At 52.7% G+C, this 23,336-nt stretch overlaps 1 protein-coding gene across 6 annotated transcripts in view; it reads right to left on the reverse strand.

Annotated features, from left to right (window-relative positions):
- Nucleotides 1-23,336, reverse strand: part of LOC122385473 (protein piccolo-like) — a 159,557-nt gene that overhangs the window by 46,330 nt on the left and 89,891 nt on the right. The gene's annotated exons all lie outside the window — the stretch shown is intronic.

Below are 23,336 nucleotides of genomic sequence, written 5' to 3' on the forward strand. Positions count from 1 at the left end.
CCGGTGTGCCTCTTCTCTCGACGATGGTCACCGGTCCTTTAAACGGCAGACCCAGCTTCGGTTTTCCTCCCACAGCGGCAGTGTGGTCTCGTACCCACACCTTCAAGCCCGTTGGGTACGCGGTAAAATTGAGTTTGCTGTCATGGCGAACCGCCATTCGAGCAGCTGATTGGGAGGAGGCTCTCCTCACCTGTGCGAAGACCCGCTTCATGTTCTTCAGCCGTTTGTTCAGGAAGGTTTCAGCTGGTATTGCGACTTCATCGGTTCCGTACATTACATCCAGAGGCAACCGAGGCTCAAAGCCATGGATCATGTAGAAAGGTGTGTGACCGGTGGTTTCGTGGAGGGAAGAATTGTAGGCCATGGCGTATGATCTGGTACTTTCGTCCCAGTCAAGGCCCTGGCTGTCGATGTATTTCGACACCATGTCTTTCAGGGTCCTCATGAAGCGCTCCACCATCCCGTCGCTCTCAGGATGATAAGGCGTTGTTCTAGTCTTGTGGATGCCGAGCCTCTGATACAGCTCACGCATCATCAGAGATTCGAATTGAGCGCCCTGATCTGTGTGAAGCCTCTCGGGAACACCAAGCTCCTGAACCCAGTGAAGGAGTGCCTCCATCACCGTTTCTGTCTTCTGATTCGGCATCGGGAAGATTCGTACGAACTTTGAGAAGTAATCCATGATCACGAGCACATATCGGTTGCCTCTTCTCGACACAGGCATCTCCGTGATGTCCATGGCTATTCTCTGGAAGGGTCGTGAGGTAACCTCGGTAACCATCGGTGCTCGTCTTTTGGGTGCCGGTCTGTACCGCCGCTGACACGGCGTGCACGAGGCACAGAAGCTCCGGATGTCCTCATTCATCCCCGGCCAGACGAATCGAGCCTTCACCCGGGCGATGGTCCGTCTGCGACCCATGTGCCCGCTCGATGGATCATCATGCGCCAGTCGGATGATCTCGGCCCGTTCAGTTTGAGGCACCGCCGCCTGGAACTGTCGACCCGAGGCAATGCCGATTACTCCATTCATGACGCGCACCTTGCTCCAGTGTTTTCGCAGCACTCCCCACCCAGCGAACGCTGCAGGCCTTGGCTTCTCCTTCCTCTCGTGTGCTCTTCGGAGAGCCGACAGCGTCGCGTCACTGGCTTGCGCCTGGGCGATTGGAGGGAGGGTCCGTTCTTGGACTGATTGTGACACAGCGACTGATACAGCAGCCGGTTCCTGCGTAAGCCTTGAGAATACAGCAGTTGGAGCTACAAGAGTCACAACCGACTCAGGCGAACCGCCTTCCGTCGGCGCGGGCGAGCCGCCCGCTACTGACCCCACCGTCTCCGTTCTATCTCCTCTCTCTGAGACAGAGCGACCGGGACACCACCCCTGGCCTTGGGCTTGACCAGATCGGACCGCAGACGCCATATCTGGTGGTCTGCGAGACAGCGCATCAGCGTTCCCGTGGGCCAGACCGCTGCGGATCCGAACATTGAAGTCGAAAGAACTCAGCTCGATCGCCCATCGACCACGACGTCCTGTGCCGTCTCGCTCTGCTGCGATCGATGTCGGTATGTTTGCCAGCGGCTTGTGGTCGGTCACCACTTCAAATCTGGCACCAACAGTGTACTGACGGAAATGTCTGATGCCATGAACGATCGCCCAGAGTTCCTTATCGTAAGTCGGCCATCTCGTCTGCTGCTTTGTGAGTGCCTTACTCTCATAGGCGATCACCTTTTCCTCATCTCCAATGCGTTCAGCCAGCACCACACCCACGGCAGAGTTGCATGCGTCTGTATACAGGACGAACGTCCCTTCACCTGTTGGCAAAGCCAGTACGGGAGGCGAGGACAGAGTGGACTTCAACAGCTCGAATGCAATGCGCATCGGTTCGGACCACCTGATTCGTCCCTCCTCTACTGCGGCGTCCCTAAGTGGCTTTGTAATCGCGGCATACCCCTGAATAAACCGCGCGTAGTACCCGCACAGGCCTAAGAAGCTTTTCATCTCCTCCTCAGATGACGGCTGCGGCCAGGCCAGGACCTTGTCCACGTTATGCGGATCTGGACGTATCCCTTCCTCGGAGACGAGATGTCCAAGGAAAGTCACCTCCTTGCGTGCGAATCGACATTTCTGTGCCTTTAGCTTCAGCCCGGCTTGCTGAATCCTCAGGAGTACCTCCTGCAGGGTAGCCAGATGTTCTTCCTCGGTCCTGTTGAACAAGATGACGTCATCCAAGTACACCAAACAGCTTTTGGTGTCAAGGCCTGCGAGAATCAGTTCCATCATCTTCTGGAAAGTGCCGCTGGCGTTCTTGAGACCCATTGCCATGACTCTGAACTGATGGAGGCCTTTTCCAGTCGAAAATGCCGTCTTCTCTCGATCTTCAGCCGCCAGTTCAACCTGCCAATACCCTGTGGCCATGTCCAGCGTGGTAAACCACCTCGCCCTTGACAGGGTATCGAGCGAGTCGTCGATTCGTGGGAGCGGCATGGCGAAGCCCTTCGTCACTGCGTTCACAGCCCTCAGGTCGACGCAGAAGCGGAAGGATCCATCTTTCTTGCGCACCAACACGACCGGCGAACACCACGGACTTTCGCTTTCCTCAATGACACCATCCTGTAACATCTTTTCTTTTTGTTTCTCTACCTGGTCTCGGACTTTCATGGGTATCCGTCGTGGACGTTGTTTGACTGGGACTGCATCCCCCGTGTCAATCCTGTGTTTTGTCACACCTGTACGACCAATGTCTCCCGGTCTTTTACTGAAGACGTCACTGTAGGTCTCAAATAAACCCCGTAGTTTGTTACGACCTCTCTCACTCAAGTCTGTCAGTTCTGGTGACAGGGCTTGCTGCACCTCCGGTTCCACCTCTCCAGGATCATGAGATGGATTACCTCCATCTCCACAGCTCGCCACATTGCAATCGGCACAGTCTGCCCCGGGACACAAAACACACAGGGCGTCTTCACCGCCCCCAAACGCAAGGAACGTCCCGACATCAGAGCCCTTCAAGAGACGGACGCCCTCCGCTCCGACATTCGTCAACCGGATAGGTATGGTGCCATTGGAGGCGATCACCACCACAGCCCGTGGAATCAATAGATCCTCACGCTCCGCCGTGCGGCTTGGCTCCATCATCCCACTTACCGAGCCTGCTGACGTCACAAAAGGTCCCTGGCCATCAAGTCGCTGCACCACTGCTGCTACCGTTGTTACCGAACGACCTGGTAGTGTTACTGCATCGCCAAGAATGACTCTAGCCCGCGGGGGACGGATCTCAGGGTATGTTGGAAGTGGAATCGTCATCCCTTTCATACGGATCACCCCCTTCTCATCGTCAATGATAGTTCTGTTTTGGCAACAGAAGTCACGTCCAAGGATCACGTCATAGACCAGCCCCGACACCACAGCCAGTCGTGGACACACAATCGACTCCTCCTCCACCTGGATAGGGACATCACGGAGCACCTCAACGATGTTCAGGGGGCTACCACCAGCTCCCTTCGCGGACCGCGTCGGGGTGGTGGCCTGACAAGCCAGTTCCGTTTTCAACCGCTGCTGGAGCCCATCCCTGACCATGGAAAAGTCGGCACCCGAATCGACCAGCGCCCATACTTCGAGGCTGCCCAAGTGGACTCGAATGGCTGTTGCAGTTAATCGGGACTGGATACACGCAGCCGGCTCTTGTCCCACAGGGCCAGCTGCCCCTAGTTTTCCGCCGGCTTATCAGATGGAAGGGCTTCCCTCGACATCAGCCCCCGACGTCCACCCATTGCTGGAGGCCCCTGCTGCAGGCGAGAATGGCATGCCGCCATCCAGTGCCCAGCCTCGCCACAGAATAAACAAAACGGTTGGAGCGGGGTGGCAGCTTGTACAGCCGACTGACAGTTGCTCCGAATGTGACCCTCCTGCCCGCACGAAAAACATTTCACCCTGGTGGCTCTCGGTCCAGTTCTCGGCTGACCACGGCGTACCACCGGGCAGTCACGCCGAAAATGGCCGGGGGCACCACACCCGTAACATTTGACAGCCTCAGGCAGGTGGTCCGTCTTGGCAACGGCGAACGCCTCCAACGAAGACCGCAGCTGGCCGATCTCCTGCTGCAGCTGAGCTATCCTTGCATCCTGCTGCGACCCACCTCCTACCTCTGCATGAACAGCTGACGCTACAGCACCCAGGGGAAGGGGCCCAGTACCTGTATGCGTTGATGGGTTAGCAGCGCGTACCGCCTGGACGACCTCCTGGCGTTTATGCAGCTCTCGGATCACCGCTACAGCCGCAGACAGTGACTCAGGATTACGGTGGCACAGTTTCGTCTGGAGCCACTCATCCCGAAGTCCACATATGAACCGACTCGTCAGGGTTTTCATCACGAACGCCCTCTCTGCATACGTTTCCTCAGGACCTTTTCCCTCCCCTGACGGACCGGTAGAATGAGGGAACGCAGCCCGCCCCAGTCTCTTAATACGGTCAGCGAAGCTCTCAGCTGATTCCCCCGGCGACTGGGAGGCGCGCCCCAGCTCGGCCTGCGCCTGTAAGGGCTCGATTAACCGACCAAACCGGACCCCAAGTCCTGACTTTATCTCAGAGTACGAACTGTCACCCTGATACAGCGAATGCGCATAATCGAGTGCGACGCCATCCAGCAGAGGCAACAGCCGCTTAACTCGCTCAACGTCTCCGAGTCCCACCGTTAACGACTCGAAACGAGATATCCACCGCTCCCAATCATCTGTCTCTATACCCGCAAAACGAGGGGTTCGCGATACCAAAATAGTGTCGTTGAAATCCATGGCCAGCGGAAACAATTCACCAAATTATTCAAAACTGCACCCAGGCGGACCGCCTTATTCCTAACGTTCCCCTCAGAACAGAAAATATCGGCGTTCTATTTTCGAGCAAACCGCCCGCTTTTTGTCGAGCACAGACTAGTTACGATAATCAACATTCATGAACTAAATTTCAATAAATATCATCAAATGAAATTAATGAACTCACCCTTTGTCGTCTTCTGCAGTCCTACCGACCGCGCCAAATGTTGCGGGAGCTGAACACACTCAGACTCGATGCTTTACTGTATTATCGGCAGAGGCCCAAACAAGAACCACAGAGCCAACCGCTCGTAACCACGGTCTCCCTGCCTCTCCCGGGCCGCCGACCGCCCAGCCAGCGCCAGCCCTCGACCCCGCCCGAGGGCCACGCGGCAGGGGCGGCGCCGGGCGCGGCCAGCCGGGGAGGCGCCACGGGCGGCGCCAGGCATGCCACAACGGGCGGTCACAGCCGCCCGTAACAGGAACAACAAACATGGCTGAGCAGGGGTCAGCTACCGTCAGGTCATCCAAGGCTGACTTGAACCGCCAAGTCAGGTCCTGATCAGGCAAGTCTGACGTCCATGCCTGCGTGGATTCAGACTTCACTAACGCATAAACGCAGCGTCCAAGACACAATATTTCGTTCACTGTTTTCACTGTCGAATAATTTCAATAGGTATTCTTCCGAATCTCAGTCGGATGTAGGCTGTCTCACAAGCTGTCTTGTCACCACTCCAATCGAAACCCCGCCGTCTCAGCAGCACTGCAGTCACACCCGATCAGCCACAATCCTGTCCCGGCGTCATGCGCCGTCCATTCGGCTCTCACTCACCACCAGCACTGCCTTCGGCACCTCACGTCCTCTGCAAGCCCCCGCCGCTTTCACGCTCGGTCAGAGGTCGTGTCGTGCAGCTGGGAGCAGGACCGGCGCCGTCTTTACACCTGTGCACACACCGCGAGACCTTCCCACGTCGGCTCACAGCTCACACTGAGTCCACGCGGTACACGCGAGGACATCCACCACCATAGCCACCGGCGAGACCCCCACTTCCTCGAATCTCCTCCTCCTCAAAAGGCGAGCTGTTCTATCTGCTCCCCATCGCAGCCACGTTCTGAATGCGACCGACGCGGCGGCGTGTCTCTCTGGCCCCGGGGGTGTCGGACCCGCCCAGGACCCACCACAACACAAGTCGAGTTCGCCCACGTCCAGCGGTGCCCCGGAGATGCGGCCGCACTGGGGACCCGCTCCGCGGCCTACCCACGCGACAGAGTGGGAGTTTGACTGATTTACGCAGAGGCTGAGAGCCACGCAGGCTCAGTCGATCAGCGACAGAATTAGCGGGCGGAGATGGGAGGGGTGGGATTGGTGGTGGTGTGACGCCCAGGGAATTCATAAGGTTAGCATAATTGAGAGTAAGTAATGAAGTACAGCAGAGAGGAGGGAAGATCAGCGTTCCCTTTCACTGGGTAATGGAGCAGGTTGTTGGATGACGAGGGCGGATGGACAGACCCAGCGGCAAATATTCAAGGACTGACCTCCAGAGGAAGACAAACATTCATCAAGACTCATCAGCCGTCGATTAAAACCGGAAATCGATCGCATCCTACGCATTTTTTGACACGTTTGACATGGCTGTAATCAAACAATAATGGGGAAGCGATATTGACAAGTTACAACCTTGGCTTTACTCCTACGAGCGAAGGTAATAAATGGATGTTCCCTGATTTGGTGTCACTTTCTATAAATATTCAAGCATCGGACAAGCCTTACCGACTTTGAGCCATCAATCTCGTATCTTCTTCCCATTAATGACGACAAATTTATCAAAACATGTCTCGTAAAGCACAATCAACGCATTATTTGTGCCAGGTGTGAGACCTCTTAACGATAGCATTTCCGAAAAGAATAAAATAATCCAATTTCATTACATCTAAACGGATCACCAGTTGCTAAATCCACAAATCACATAAGAACATCGATACTGCAGTGCGCACGGCATATCCCGTTTTTGGCCGAGGTAACTCGTGTGAAACCGTCTATCTGCGCTGTTCATCGAAAATTGACTGATCCGTCCCGTGCCGTAGCGGATTTTGCACACAAAACGGGAAATTCCACGGCGTTCATCGACCCTGCAATGTTGTGCCAAGTAAAATGTCGCCGACAGCTAAAAGCGTTTTGAGATAACGCAAAGAATATAATCAAGGAAGTTTCCACATGTACCAAAGCTCCAAATTTTATCAGAATGAATCCGGGATTTGACATAAATATGTTCGTCATTGCATTCTTTGCATTGGATGATAACGTGAGCAAAATATTAGATGAAACATCTGCTCAAAATAATTTCGATCAAAATCTAAAACATGGATCTCCACTTAAGTTTGGCATTTCCGTGCGTCTTGCCGTACATTCCTGTCAGCGATTGCGTCGCTGTGAATCCCACCAGACCCAGCCGTACCGTATACGGCAGAGAAGCGTGCGCGCACGTCAGGATCGCGGCTCCACCGCGGTCGGTTGGCTCACCGACCGACCCACGCTCAACGCAACGCCTGTTTGCCAACCGACCGGCGAAACCCGACTCCGAGTCAATAGCGCGACGCTTTATAAAACGCCAAACGTCACAGCGGCCGCCTTTTTAGCGGCGATCGAGCCACTCTGCACACTTGACGTGCGACAAACATAGGACGAGTGCGCCACCCACCGCCCTCCGCGCTCCTCCAGACGGGGCATTGTCGATCGAGAGTGAAACTTCAGACTGACAAACCGACCTGGCCCTCCGCTGAGCCGCGGTGACCGATGGTTGCGCTCCGTCCGCCTCCAATGGGCCGCGAAAGTACCGCACAGCCGGCGGTGCCCCGCCAGGACAATACGGGTGATTGGGGCGGTGGGCAGACCACAGAGCGATTGGGCGGACCGCAGAGGTTAGAGAAGTTTGGGGTGGGAAGGTAGGGAAACAAATGGCTTGGAGAGCACGGTCAAAGAAAATAGAATAATAAGGGAACCTCTATGCCTGATCGGGAAATATAGAATAGTAAGGTTCGAATAGGATCGAAAAAAAATGTTTGTGCCTTAGGTGCTCGAAAAAGAAAATTCCCACTCAGCATGGCGTAATCAAGCCATGCCATGCTCAGCATTTACCGACGCCGCGGGATAAAAATTGTGATAACCACAAAATTAAAATTGTGAACAAAGCTCCCCCCCCCAAAAAAAAAACAATACAACCTCCCGCCTGAGGAGACACGCCACGCTATACGGACCACTCTCCCCGCTCACCAAAGTCCAGCGACGCCACCACCAGCCTCATGGTCAAATCACCGCAGTAAACTGACCCCCGTCCCGCCTCCGCCTCCCAACTGAACTCACACACAACACAGGTTCGTTCCTGTCTGAATTGTCGGTTACAAACCGATTCAAATTTCAACCGTCGTCCGCTGGTTCTGGCCCTGTGGGAGGTGCCTGCCCGCTGTTTGGCGCTGGGTTCGTGATGGGATGTCACGGCAGTGCGTGTTCCATCATGTCGCTGATGGTATTACGGCCGTGAGATAAATACGGCCAACATACAGGGTGTCCCAAAAGTAAGGTCATCATTTGTTTTGGCCACACCGCCAAAAATACGCGATGGATAGAAATAAAGAGGACATCATATGAAAGAGCATTTTATAAATTTTATTCTGATATACATATGAGTCAATACATTGGCTCGTAGCCCCACATTTGCTGCTTTTCTACATGGCTACCATTTCGGGCCGCGTGCACGAATAGACTGCGTTTTACTTCCTCCACGATTCTGGAGCGACTCTCTGGTGAGATGCCGCTTATATTTGCTCGGAGGGATCATCCTTTAGTTCTTCCCGGCTCGTTGGGTTGTCCTAAAAGACAACCTTTCCGTTGTGTACCCAGAGAATAAAAATATGAAGGTGTAACGTCAGGTGACCGCGGAGGCCATGCAATGGCGTTGCCCTGACTGAAAATTACGCGATCTCACATCCACTCTCGGAGACAATGCATGATCTTCAGGACGGTGCAAGCATAGTCTCCATCCTGCTGAAACCACTACTGGTTGATGGTGTCGGCACAGCTGCGTTGCGGCGAGCGGAAGAACCACTGGGAGGACTCTCGGCCACCTCTCTTGATTTATTGTCACCCGATTCCCGCTGTCGTCCTCAGGACCTCGAAGCACAGGTGGCCAAGTATACATGCCCTGTGCGTACATTATACCCTTTTTTCTGACGTTTTACCGGTTGAGGCGAAACTATGCATGAGTTCAGAGATAGGGCGAGCTGATAGGGTCTGCTTAGGGCCGAAAACCGGGCGGTATTTATCCTTTGTTTTAATGACGGACCCTCTCTAAGAGTTGAATTTCGACCTTATCAGTTTTATGCCTACTGCTCGGTGTAGTTATGATAAAAAATTGTTTAAGCATGCAAGAAAATAATTTTATGGATGTACCTTGCACGTGTTAAAATTGGAAGTGATTCGGACTCTTACTTCTCGAGATATTTAAGTTTTAAATCATTACCTTACTTTTGGGACACCCTGTATAAAGGTGTCTGGCTTTTCTGAGGTCATCTGACCGATTCATGACACGAAATTTACCCGACGGAAAAGGCTGTTGGGTTGTTGCTATTCTTTTTCAATGGAAACGTTTGGTCGGACTTTGGAAAATGGAAACAATACCAAACCACGACGAAGTCCTTTGAGAAGCCAAGGAAAGGGAAATGACAATAAAACGAACTAATTGCACATCTCATTACCAGGATTTAGATTACTAGTTAGATCAACCATCCAAAATGATCAGCTTACAAGCAAATGGAGAACTTGACCCCATCCTGAGGTCACCTTTGACTTATGCTCTGACCTTTAGCGGCGGTCAGCCGCCACCCGGAAATTAATAACCACCTACGTCATCCTTCCCTCCTAGCGTTGAAAACATACGACGCACCGTAACCGGGGTTGCAACACTAGCTGGCGACGCAGTCCGCAGCTTTGCCGGCCCCGAGCGTCAATTCCCGGCTGGTAGGTCACAGGCCACAGGCTCCGGCCGGCCGACCGTCCAGCCGCCCCCAGCAGGGTGGTTAGCGCTGGCCACCTGGCGGTCGGGACGGCTAACTACCGAGTTTCCTCAATTCGCCGCTAGGTGTCCAGCAGCGCCGTACGGCAGGCGGTGGGGAGGGGTGGGGGAGGTTCAAGCGAGTAGCGAGCCAAACCTCATCATATGCGGCGGTCGACGGCAGCCGTATTACTATTCGGCGCACACCCCAAGGAAGGTCACGCACCACATGAAATGGTGCGCTGTGCCGAGAGCATGGCCACACACACACATACTCACTGAGAGAGACACAATCGCTCAGAGCGTCATTCACTCAGTGACACTCGGCAGAGCTGTGTCATGACAACTGACAAGTGTCAATGTCATATGCATGCCCACAATCAACGGGCAGAGCCATATACGATTCTCATTGGCATTCATTGGTCAAATGAAATTAGAGTACGAATAATTGGCTTCAAGGGCACGCAAGGACACAACGCGCAACCCCGGCAGTTGTGCATCATCATGCTCTCAGTTCTGCGTTGTGGAACACCCAGCTCGCCCGCCTTCAGGGCTCGTTGGAGGGCGGCGGGCGGTCGATTTGCATACTATCACGAGTAGCGCCCGGGGGGTGTGAGGTGGGCTCGCCGGCCAACCTTGCACCGAGAGCGCTGTTACCACGCGCTGGGCCTCAGTGCACCAGACTCGGCATCATTTACATTCACTCTCGCTGGCGCATCATAAACGTCCGCGGCGTGGCGATGGAAGCCATATCTGAGCTCCGCAGCTATACTTTCTGGCAGCATTTGAGAGGGCACAAGAAACGCCCCACGAGATGATCGGTTTATACGAAATAACGCAGTTGTTGCATGCACCTCAACAGAAAGATTGTTATCAAAGCCTATAAGCATACCCAATGTTCCCATTTTTGTGCCGATTGCTTGAAGTAGGTATGTGCCTACTTACACTGAAATCGCGGCGCGTCCTTGACGGCACGTAGTGTGTGGGCTCAGGCACGTATATGTGGGCATACAGAGGCCATTTTATCACACATTCGTCGCGTGAAGCGTTCGTCACTTCTTCGCTTCACGCCGGCTCGCCACACAATCGGCCGTATCAAATCGGCTGGCGCCGCGCCGCCCCTGCAAACGACTGCATACTGTGCCGCAGTGGCCGCAGCCGTCGCTGCCCCTGTCACGCACGCTGCGCCGCAATACTCACTCAAACCGCGGAGGCCGCGTGGCCGTAACCGGCTCCATTCATGGCTGCGGTTGCACGGGCGATCCGTCCGCGGCATTGCAAGGTAGCCCGATAAAGATCAGAGGAATGTTGGCGTGCATTGCACGCGTGCACGGGTCCGCCTCTCGTCGGGTACTCACCACTCGAAAGGCCAGGGGCCGGATCTTGAAGTGCCAAGTACTCACCTGAAACAAGGGATGTATTTATTAGAAACGAGAGTTCACGGACAAACGCCCATAGGGCCAGATTCACCAGCACAAAAGAACAAACACTTGCTTTTACATTGTCTACATACAAATGTCCTACAGATACGACACAACAATGGTCCCATCCATCTAGTAAACCCTTCCTTCCTGTAAACCAGATTAAGTAAATAGTGCGTAAGCATTGCATAATAACGAGCCCCTCCATTCACAGGTGTGTGTCGCATGTCGAGGGGGGGGGGGGGTGACACACCGCACCACGACCCATCACGTGGTGTGTGCGCCCGCTGCCTGTGTAAACGCTGCACACTGAGGCCCGGATTATGGAAATTCGCACGTGGTAGTCGATGACAAGTGAGCCAGTTCGATCCGGGCGGTCGGCAGCGGTCTCTCAATCATGCATGCCGCCGTCTGAATATAGACACCGGGGCGGATGCTGATCCGGTGCTGGCACATGTTCAAACGAACTCGCATATTTGCTCAGGAAATGGCCGCGTGTTATCCCAACACACATGGACAAATGTTCGGAAAGAAATCACCGGAAATGCGACGGCAGCGTTCCGATGAGAGGAGAGAAAAACGAGGAAGAGTAAAAATTGTATGTATTAGTTAGTTAGTAACCAACCGAACCGACCCTCAAATGTTTTTTATCAATCGTTCAGAAGCTCTCTGATTCTATCCGTTTATTTTGATGTGTGAATGATTCACTTGCTAATTCAGTCCCGAGTTTTCATTTTCTCGAATCCAGCTGCGCAGTTAGGTAACCTTATCTAACAAACGCGTGAATCAACCGATCTAAATCGGTTGGATAATATTGACTGCTCTCGATAAACAATCTCGGCAGCTTCTGCCTGTTGGTCGTTGGCACCGCGCCAGACGCCATGCGTTGCCACCAGGCCCCCAGGCGGCCTCGGGGCGTCTGTTATTTGCCGTCCGTGTAGAGGTCAAGGGGTCAGCAGTGGCGGCCCGACGCCAGGCGGGGCGAACATTTGGCAACATGGCACAGGTAGACAGGGAGTGCAGACACCAGTCTGCTGTCTGGCTACTAGCTAGACCGACCTGTAAGATCAGCTCAGAAAATGCAATTTTGCGACATCCGCATAGTCTGGAAACTCGGGTGGATGCCGGCAGAGGGGGGGGACTCATATTCCATTGTTGAGATTCATTCGTAAACCGATCGAACAGCCATCAACCCATGAACACGGATGAACTCAGATGCATTGTGCCTCGTTGTCGTCGTGGCATAGCATAAATGTTTGGAAACTGGTTACGAATGCCTATATCTACCGAGGAAACGGACAAACAATGCCAGTGACATGCTCTATGAAAAAAATCAAGATTGAAATTGACTTCTACTCTCACTCACTCACTCACTCACTCACTCACTCACTCACTCACTCACTCACTCGCCGTGACCCATAAGTCTGACCCGACTAACGCGGCCCCTCAGCTTCTCATCACCCATAATAAGCCCCACAAGGTCACCAAACGCAATTCTCCCACCGGGAGCTCACACATACAATTAGCGAATGTGCCCAAATGAGGCTTTTATAGTAGTGGCGATGGGTCCAAGGATTATATCGCACTCACTTTCAGCAGCGGGGGTTTCGCACTCCGAAGGGACGCAGCGCCGGTACAAAACCGCGCCCATGACGACTCTGCTCTCCGGGTGATTGGTGATCAATTTTTTTTTTCGGAAAAATGTCTTGTGAGTGCGACGGACGTGCACTTGGATTAAATCGAGGCGACACCGGAGAACACGGATGCCGAGGAGTGATTAAAAATTTCAGAAACGTGTTGAAACACTCAAGATTGATCGATCACAACAGATTACAACACAAATTTGACACAAATAAAATGACGGACAAATTGAAAAAGGCCGCCGCATAAACTACCGCTCGAGCTATGGCATTTTTCCAAACCACCGGGGGACTTACTCCGCCTGGCAGGACTGACTTGCCATCAATGACCGAGCTCAAATCAAATGATGCGAAAGGTCGCCGCTCGCCCAGTTGTTGATCAGTAAATTGCTCGAATCTGTCGGTGCCAGTCTGCCGCTGGCGCCGCGTCGGCGCCGCTGCGTCGGGACCGTCCCATCCGCGCCGCCCGCCGTGCACATCCGTTGGAGCGTGTCGCCCAAAGTGGCGCGGCGCCGATGCTGCGACAATGTCGGCGCGGCGAGGCATTACAAATAGTGACGCGGGCACAGATGGGCACTAGGGCTCTCCGTGAGGAAAACGCCAAAGCATATCAACGTCCGTAAGGTTGTGTGAAAATGTTGAAAATATAGCGATGTAGATAGAAATATAATCGCAGACAGCAAACTGAAAGACCGTTCAATGATCATTATGACCGTAAACCGTTGCACTCAGTGACTCATGAAGAGACCGCAGGGTGCCAAGCAAATTGAACGGTAAAAGTTAATGACACAAAAAGTTATAATTGTCATCCTACATTACAGGCTCTCTTCAGAACCTTTCAACTAAGAGATGTCGATTTCCATCGTCAATTGCCAAAGAAAGCCCTGACGACGGCCTCAATGACCGTAATTAGTTCAGCAGTGCCCTGCTGATTCCCCCGGGCCATCAGCAGCTGAAATGCCTCAGATGCCTCAATACGTCAGGACACGACTAATTACAGCTTTGCCAACCGACAGGCTACCTGTAGCCCGTCATCAGGCGTACGGCAGCTGCCCGTCCAAGGCTGACCGAGGTCACCCAGCGTTCGACCCGGCCGCTGTGCCCGCAGCTCTAGGTTAACTGCTCTCCCGTTGGCAAACAAACGAGTGTCTACATGACCCGGCCGGTGCTAGCTGCCAATGGGTCATAAAGCCCAGCCTATGGGCTTTTTCACTGGCTGTTAGGTAGACCGGAGCTGCCGCAGCACGCTTGGGTGGCTGGCGGCAGCGCCGTTGGAAGGCACTCTAGAACCAGTGACGTTTTTTATGTGTGAACCAAACACAAAAAGGCTAGGTCGACCCCGGCGGATAGAGCTAGAGATGTGACGTGGTGAGATCCGTGTAAGAGCGTCAGAATTAGGAGATGAGACTTGAGAAAAATGTGTTAGTCCTAGATGATCAGAGAGAGTAGCGGCTGGTGGCACATCTCGGAAGCTGTGCGTCACAAGCTGTCAACGTCCGTCACTTTCACAGCGCAGGTCAACACTTGTAGCTGTCACAATGTCTCCAAGCGGCTGTCCAAGTCTCTGTGTTTTCAGCGGGCACTTCAGTCTTGTTAGTAGCTACTGTTGGGACATACTCGCAAAGCGTCAGTTACAATGATCGTTCACACAACCAACTGACATCCGTCACTGTCAACAGCTGGTTGCACTGCCAAACCGCAACACCCGACTGCGGCCACCACAACAACACAAGTGACTGTCCGATGACATCGGAAACAAACTCATACCACGTAACAGCTGACACGAGGTTCGATCGCTGAATCGTCGTTGGGATGTCCTGGAGGGAGTCGTTTCCCTCAGCATATCTTACTTGCTGCTCACGTTCAGAACTGTCGACTGTTTGCGATTCAGAGTGATAGTGTCTGTCGCCCAGGTCACGCGTCTAGATTCCCGAGGAGCTGGTCGTGACGAAGTAGTAGAGCCTGACGCCACTGGCAGCTCTTCAGACGCCGGAGGGCGATACTTCAGAGCTGGCATTGACAGCAGTTTGAGAGTCGTGACAGTAGCGGAGCCCTCTGCAGAGCCCTAGAAGTGGCAAGTCTGCCTGAGGACCACCGTGCAGTCTCGAAAATTCTGCGTACGCATGGTTCACAGTCCAGGGCCAGGCGGGCCAAGACAATGAACGCAGTGTTCAGCCCTGCAAAGTTGCCAGTGTTGACGGGTTGTCTGTGGCGTCGAGACGTGCATGATAGCAAAAGTCAACATGTCAACTATAAAGAGTCCACTGTTGTAGGCGACCACTACCAACGGCCGGTCTAGATTTCACCATCATCTGTTGAGTTGACTGGTCACTCACTCAACCTGCATTATCTCAAGTTTGTGAAGATGACACGATGCAAGTGTCCAGGGACAGAAGTAACGGCTCCCGGGGAGAAACGCAGATGAAAGCCGGCAGACACAAGATAAACACTTGTGTAAACCACCCGGCCCATGAGCGGCGTCCCCTTGTTTACGTTGCTAGCTGGTAGCTCTGTTAGTGGTCGTGCTCCCGGCGGATGGCTCGGTCGTTACCCCCGGTGACGTAGCGGTACCCGCTGACGTCCGATTCTCCTAGAGAGCAGCAGGTGCAGCGGCCGGCTCCCCCGCGGGTGGCCGCGTTGCTCCACAGGGAGGTCACGACTGGCACTCGCTCTCGATGGGGAGAGCTGATGGCACGTGATGTTGCGCCACATATCGCCTCTGTGGCCATTGGGCCCGCCCTCGGGTAGGTCATGCCACGCCCCACTAGGCGTGTCTTCGCGAGAGCCCGACATCAAATACAGTCACGCCCTCCAAATTATCCAAAACCCACGTTGTCCACTGATCCCAATGCTGCTATTAATTCGCCATTAGCACGCATAGCATCCCACAAATAAGCCGACAACACTACGGACAGCGGTCCCCTAAACAGGTCACTCCACCGCGCTGTAACCCACTCCGTCGCGACAGCATCGGCTTTCGCACGTTGCCGTTTTTGCACGGCCTGTGGACTGGAAAAACAACCGCCTGGGGGCACGTCACCAGGCCAGTGACGGCGTCCAGCTCTGGTTCCACGCGAGACCGGCCCGGGCCTGGGGACAGCCTGGAACAGAGACGCGCCCCAGCCAGGCTGGGGTCTAGCGGGGCCCAGGACATGACAAGATCGCAGCTGCGTCGGCCCAAGCAGCGTCGTGCCGACATGGGTCGGACGCAAGTCTATCCGTGAAACTACAGAGACGTGAGGAGGGTGAGAGCGTGGACAGATAAGATCAGAGCGGGCCGGCGATAGGAGAGCGGCGAAAAAACGACCGGGACCGCGGCTCAGGAGCGGTGCGAGGACCTCTCATCTCGAGTGGGTAGTCAGAGTAGAGCACGACGCGGTGAGAGGAGGGGTGGGATGAGGGCGTGCCCCGCCCTCCGATGGTATGCGACGAATGTTAGGTAATAGCGGGTGGTCGCAGTGACGCCCACTTTTTAGGCATCAGTACATCAGTTATCGCAAAGCGAAAAATGAGCAATAAACTCATTTACATGATGATTAAAACAGACATCGCCCATTCCCCGATATCCTAAAAGACAGGTCGGAAAGTGTATGGCACGTACAGGGTGGAAAGTAATTACGCGAACATGTATTTTCTTACAATTTCGCCCGTCAGTGGAGATTTTGTATGAGCGCCGGCTGTTATGGAACATGACTGGTCGTGTTTGTTGTCGCCTCATCTAACAAAATTGACCTTACTTTGAAAAATGACTTGGAAGGTCTACAACACCTCTCGGCTTCGAGTGGTGCTGACGCTATACGCTGCTCAAGACAAAAATGGGCAAAGAGCTCAATTTGAAGTTGCCAGGGAAAGCGTTTGTGATTATTTTGGCTGGATTGGTGCGGAAGGGACTCGGAACGGTCTCGGCACCAGTATTACTCAATTACACCTTTGGTTGAAGCATAATAAAACTTAAGAGGACTTAAAAAGCAAAGCCGTTGGCGGCAGTAAAACCTCGGCGAATTCAGGCGCCGAATGGGTGGTCACCATTTCCGCGACCAAACGACAACAGTCTACCCGAAAACAGGCGAAATGGTTTACTTTGGCCGGGTACCCGGTCTAAGGTATCACGATTCATACATAAATCCGTGAAAATTCGAAAATCAAGCCGTACAAACAATCGAGATGGCCAAAATTCATGAATTAACAGCAGGATTGTCAATTTAAGTTTTCTAAAGACCGCCAAACCTGAACAGAGGAGGACAGGCAGCTGGCTTTGTGGTTGGGTGAGACATCTTCGAAGCTATTTCATCCGTCAAACCTGCAGAACAACGCGTTGGGGGCTGCTGATGCGTCCGACGTCCCGCCCGTCCCAACCTTCAAACATCCGGCAAAGGAACACACATCAGCGTGTTATGAGCGCCCGGATGGTGTCAGAATTGCATGTAGTGACCAACAAGGCCACCAAAAATAAAGTATACAACTAGTGGAACATCCTTCCAGACGAGTCTCTTTATCTAATCCATCAATGCACCAAAAGGGGCAAAATGATTGAGCGCACTTTTGTGCCCGACGCAAAGAAACTCTTCTTCATGATTGATAAAGTCCTTCCTCTCACGGCCAAAAAGACGCAAGACTGGTGCTTAGAGAACTCGTTCTTCTTCTGGGCGTATAATGGTCAATCTGGGAATAGCCCAGACCTCAATTTGATCAAAAATATCCAGGCGACTCTTCAGGAGAGCGTCTAAGAGCTGCTAGTAGCCACCAACATCGATTGCCTCACCAGACAGCTCCAGGAGGCGTGGACTAAGCTTTGGCCAACAGTGCTTGACATGCTCATGTCAATTATGCCTGAACGCCTTTGTCAGTGTATCGCACATAAATAGGAATATATGAAAAGATGAAATTTTCATGTTACCGCCGCTTTTTCCATTGCTATAAGACGAAAAAGTATGTTCGCGTAATTACTTTCCACCCTGTAACTACAGGGTGGGCCAAAAAAAGTGTGTCACTTTTCAGCAGTAATTTCTCGAAAGTGGTAAGAGATACGAAAAAGAAACTTTCACAACTGAAAGAAAATCGTTTGACAAATTATATGATACCAATTTTATGGAAAAGTTTCGATCGAGCTGACGTTGCCATCATCGATTTAAAAAACGGGATCTGTGCGTCTCTTTATTTGCGCATGTGCTCGAAGTGGGCACCGCCAAGCTGAAGGCCATCTGAACGCGCTCCGGAAGCTGACGCCCACCTCTCCGCGGTGTCTGCTGTCACTTCACGCACGTACTGCTCGACGCTGAGACGCAGCTCCTCCAGGCTACCGGGTTTGTTGTGGTAGACGCTGTCGCTGTCCTTGCAGGCTCCCCAAAACCAGTAGTCCAGCGGGTTGAGGTCAGGACTGTGAGGAGCCCACTGCTTTTCGCTTCCCTTGGAGATCACGCGGCAACCGAAGAGCTCTTGGAGCAGCTGCAGTGTCTCTCGGGCCGTGTGCGGTGCCGCTACATCTTGCATGAACAAAGCTTGTAGCGTGATCACCAAGGGAAGCGAAAAGCAGTGGGTTCCTCACAGACCTGACCTCAACCCGCTGGACTACTGGTTTTGGGGAGCCTGCAAGGACAGCGACAGCGTCTACCACAACAAGCTCGGTAGCCTGGAGGAGCTGCGCGTCAGCGTCGAGCAGTACGTGCGTGTTGTGCCAGCAGACACCGCGGAGAGGTGGGCGTCAGCTTCAGGAGCGCGTTCAGATGGCCTTCAGCTTGGCGGTGCCCACTTCGAGCACATGCGCAAACATAAAAGACGCACATATCCCATTTTTGAAATGGTGATGGCAACATCAGTTCGACTAAGAATTTTTCATAAAATGGGTATCATATAATTTGTCAAACGATTTTCATTAAGTTGTGAAAGTTTCGTTTTGGTATCTCTTACCACTTTCGAGAAATAGCCGCTGAAAAGTGACACACTTTTTTTGGCCCACCCTGTATAGCTCCTCAATCAGGTCAAAAACGGGTCTCAGCTCCGGAACGCATCACAGCTAAAACCACCGTTACAGTCAGTACACTTGACGACCACCGTGATGACATCTGCGGTCGTCACGCAGCTTCGGTCGGCGGTACGGGGCGACCTCATCTGCCCTAACAGTGTCCGAGGATGCTCAGGATGGCGAACAACAGTCAGGCGCTGCGGAGGGCGGGGCCGGTTCGGCGCGCACGGGACGATTAACGACGCACGGAGACGATAAACGGCGCACGGGCACGCACAGTGCGTCAGGTGGCCAACAGGCCAATTATCGAGCCATTCCGTAGCGGCGCAGAGCGTAATAGGGCGTCACACAGGCGGCGGTACATCGCTTCACACCACGTCCTATGTTGCTGCAGTCAACAAACACTAAGCAGCAGGTGTAAACGAACACTGATCAGCTGGCGAAAACGAACAGCCATCAACCGGCGGAGACGAACACCCATCGGGAGAGAGACGAGCAACAGATCTGCCATGAACGCGGATGAGGGTTTCGCTAAACAACGGACTTCTGAGCGCTCGTTTGATTATATATGTAGCTCAGGAATATTTGTGGAAATAACTCAGCACGCTATCAATAGCATTGTGTATGGAAATGTAAAAGAGCACATAAGCTTACCAGGTTTGGATGCAGTTGCTACACCTATCTGAAATAACTATCGAAATGCCTTAACATCAGGAAACTCATAAAACAGAGGGATTTACAACAATTTAGAAACCACAGACGCTATCATCGCAAGCATCATGCACAGTGGCACAGGATTTAGAGAAAAGATTCAAGATTGGTTGGGTATTGTAGCTGTGCAATTTATTTGCAGAATTGCAACAATTTGTTTTCAACGCTCCTGGACATTATTTGCGAAATTTGTTGGTAACGTTGACTTTTATCATTGGCAATAACAAAATACGTGGAATAATCAGCTTCAAATCCTTTTGGCTGTTTTCGCGACCGACTAATTCCAAGACGGATGAAAGTGTTGTGCATCCGACGACTAGCAACAGCTTTGTGACGCATCCACACACATGCAACCGGCGTCGTAACACTCTTGAAAGTGAAAGCAGGGCCAGCACATACGATCGCCTCATCTACAGCATCTGCATAAAAGAGTTGACAACAATGGGAAAAACTATCGACACGACATCGGTAGGCATCATAACGCGTGACATCAGAAAGTCCTGCTGTTGTCACAACTGCGAAAGTAGCACGTGAGATTCCAGAGTTCTCGCGAATCAAGTATGAAACAAGGGTTCCACCGACAGAGTTTGTCGGGGCGCGGTTACTGTCACGGTTGAAACATTGGTCGTGATAGAAAGCCCTGCCGTTCCGTGACACTAAGGGCAGAACGACACTGATGCGTTGGACATATCTGACACGCCTGATACGGTGTGGGAAAGACTCGAGGGCGCTTGAGGTGGCAAAGCCAAGGAAAACGTCACAGCACAGCCAAGACCCTTTTCACTTCGCCACTTGCTTTGCCAGATTCGTGAGAGCAAAAATGCTTCCGTGGGCTTTTCAGATCGTGATTAACTGGGCGCGGAATGACGCAGCTTTAACCCGCGCCCTGATGGGGGGGGGGCCATTTTGGCCCCCCCCTGTGGTTTTTCTTAAATAGCGAGAAAACGGCGGCGCGCAGCGCCGCCAAATTTTGGGTACCTTACTGGACATCAATTTGACACCTTCACACAAAATTTCAAGTCACAGGTCACCTCAGGTCAGGAGTTATTGAGGTCAAACTGAGGTCATGTTCGAGTAAAAATGAGCAAAAAACATGACATCTTGAAACGCTCACCAATTCTACAGTTCACAAGCAATTTTAAAGTTTTTTATGTGGTTGTGTAGAGAAAAGACGGCGCTACAAAACTGCTATCTCGGATTTTTGAAATTTTTGGATTTTGACCCCTAAAAATAAAAAAAATTGATTTTTTTTAGAAAAACTCAAAAAATTTCCAAAATTTTTTCGAATTTCGAAAAAACCGGAAAATATGTGATAGTCCCTGCGCTCTTCGATATACATACCAAATTTTAGATCGATACCTCTTTTTTTGGCCAAGTTATAGCGAAAAAACTGTTAAAAATTGATGACGTCAAATTTTTGAACTCAATTTTTAGCGATTCTAGACCTCGTAGCGCAAAACGGAGACCACCATTGAACTCCCCGTGACGAGCTGCATCGAATCAATACCCATTTTATGCAAAAATATCAACTTTGAAATTTGACCTAATTTGACCTGACCTTGACCTGACCTTGACCTGACCTTGACCAAAACGTGACCTAAGCTGGCCCTAATGTCTGTCTGACACACATAATCGCATTTGTCATGTAAAATGGACCATAAAACATGTATCACACGACACTTTCATATTGTGACCCCCCAGTGACCTGACCTCTGTGACCTGACCTGGTATCAGTGACCTCAAATAGCAAAATATGTGTTTGAAGAACATTTCCCCATCGATGATTTTCAATGAAATGCATTTTACACGATTTTAAAACGCATTTCTTGAAATGCCTGTAAACGGTGAAAATTCGACCTTTGACCTGACCTGTGACGTCATCGGTTTGACCGAGGTCAATGAAATTGGGTCACAAGGTAGTTCCCTGTTGGGGCTATCCAACACCGTTTACCGCTTGTCGCTATGTTGCGTGGTTCTCGAGATCTGAGGGGGGGGGCCAAAATGGCCCCCCCCATCAGACCGCGTTGCTCGGCAGACCCCATCTGGGCGCGGGTTAACGCATTTAAATCGAGGTCGCTATGCAGTGCTAACCATGCCATTCATCTGAAAAGTTAGCATATTGCAGCGGTTCACCTTTCAGCCAAATCGCTGGGTTCTGAGGCCGGCCTTTCAGCAAACGTGCAGTGAATGTAAGCAGGAATAACGAATGGCGACCGTTCCGACACTTGGCCCGAGCTGCGACACGGCGCGGATAACTCACGCAGTTTTAGGCAGTGCACATTATGTCAGCGTTTCACGGTCGTCACGTCCGTCAGCTAAAGGCGCCGTCACACGCTGTCAGGCCAGCGTCAATGGATAGCTCCGCTCTGAAAGCCACCTGGCTCGCGCTGGGTACCATAGCGACAGCACCGCGCCGCGCGGACCACACATTCCGCGTGCACAAATGTGCGTTTCCCAGTGACGTGGCTCGTCCCGCAAATCACAGGGTGCGCTAACTGGCTTCATTAACTCATCCCACATCCGTGCAAAGCAGTCACGATTACCTACCGGCCCCTTTCACACCACAGCACGCTAACAAGCAACGTCGATGGCCAGTGAACTGTTGTGCAACGCGGGACCATTGAAGCGGGCTACTAACAATGACAGATTGGGCCAAGAAATCGCCTGAAAAACGAACGTTTCTGCGGTCTCCTGGGGCGCGCCACAGTGCAGCGTCCGTGACCGAGCTATGAGAGGCTGCGCCGTCCGGGAGGCAGGCTGGGCCAAGCAGGGCAGGGTCACGCAGCCACCGCTGGGCGTTGCGGTTAGGGTCGGGGTAAGGGCGTGAAACGGCGCCGCTTCACCTGCCGTCAGAGTCGGCACACGAACGGAAACGTAACATCTAACTGCCGACATTAGTCAGGCTCGAGGACGCTAACGTGAGGCGACGTACGCTGAGGTCGGAGAACCCGAGCACCCAAGCCCCGGACATCCACCCGACTTTCCACGGAGGGTTCACCCTGCCGGAAACGCTCTACGGCCTGACAACCGGCGCAGTCTGCGTGAAATGCAGCATAGTGCGACGACCTGCCACAGCTCGGCAACAGATGGTCGCTCCAAGGAGCTACGCTCGGTGGATGACACATTGATGTCATGGCCGCTCTAAGGAGCTACAGTAGGTGGATGATACACTGGTGTCGAGCTAACGAATCCGCCTGTCAGGCATCTGTGATCGAGGCAACGCCCATCAGGGCCGGACAATGCCCTACCGGGATGAAACTACGGGAGCAAATTAAAATCCCGTTAAACGATGACGTTTGACAAAAGGCAATAGCATTGTGCTCTAACCTATATCAACACCTGAATTGTAGCATGGGGTCTTTGGCGGCTGTTTGCCCAGTCGATTACATGCAAGCCTGTGAACACACGTTCAAAGTCACCGTCAAAGAGCGCGACTATCGGCAACAAACACACGTCATCGGTGACGTCATATCCGTACCTTTATCGTCGAGCGACTCGAGGACCAGGAAGATGTCCGACCAGCGGTCCATGTTGTTGGAGCGCCACATTCGCGATGTCCAGCGATGTCTGGCCGGTTCCACAAACCTTCACTGAGATGTCCCGCGGGATAAACAGTCCCGTCTTTCACGGTTGTCCGGCCAAACTCCAGCTAAGCTGCCACTAAGCCCGGCACTTAACGCAGTTCACAAAGCTGCTTGACAGACCCGCGATTCAAGGTCCACGTCTAATCCACTGTCGAGACTGAAATGCG

This window comes from Amphibalanus amphitrite, unplaced genomic scaffold, assembly GCF_019059575.1.
Source record: "Amphibalanus amphitrite isolate SeventyFive unplaced genomic scaffold, NRLGWU_Aamphi_draft 000220F_arrow, whole genome shotgun sequence".
Classification (NCBI taxonomy): domain Eukaryota; kingdom Metazoa; phylum Arthropoda; class Thecostraca; order Balanomorpha; family Balanidae; genus Amphibalanus; species Amphibalanus amphitrite.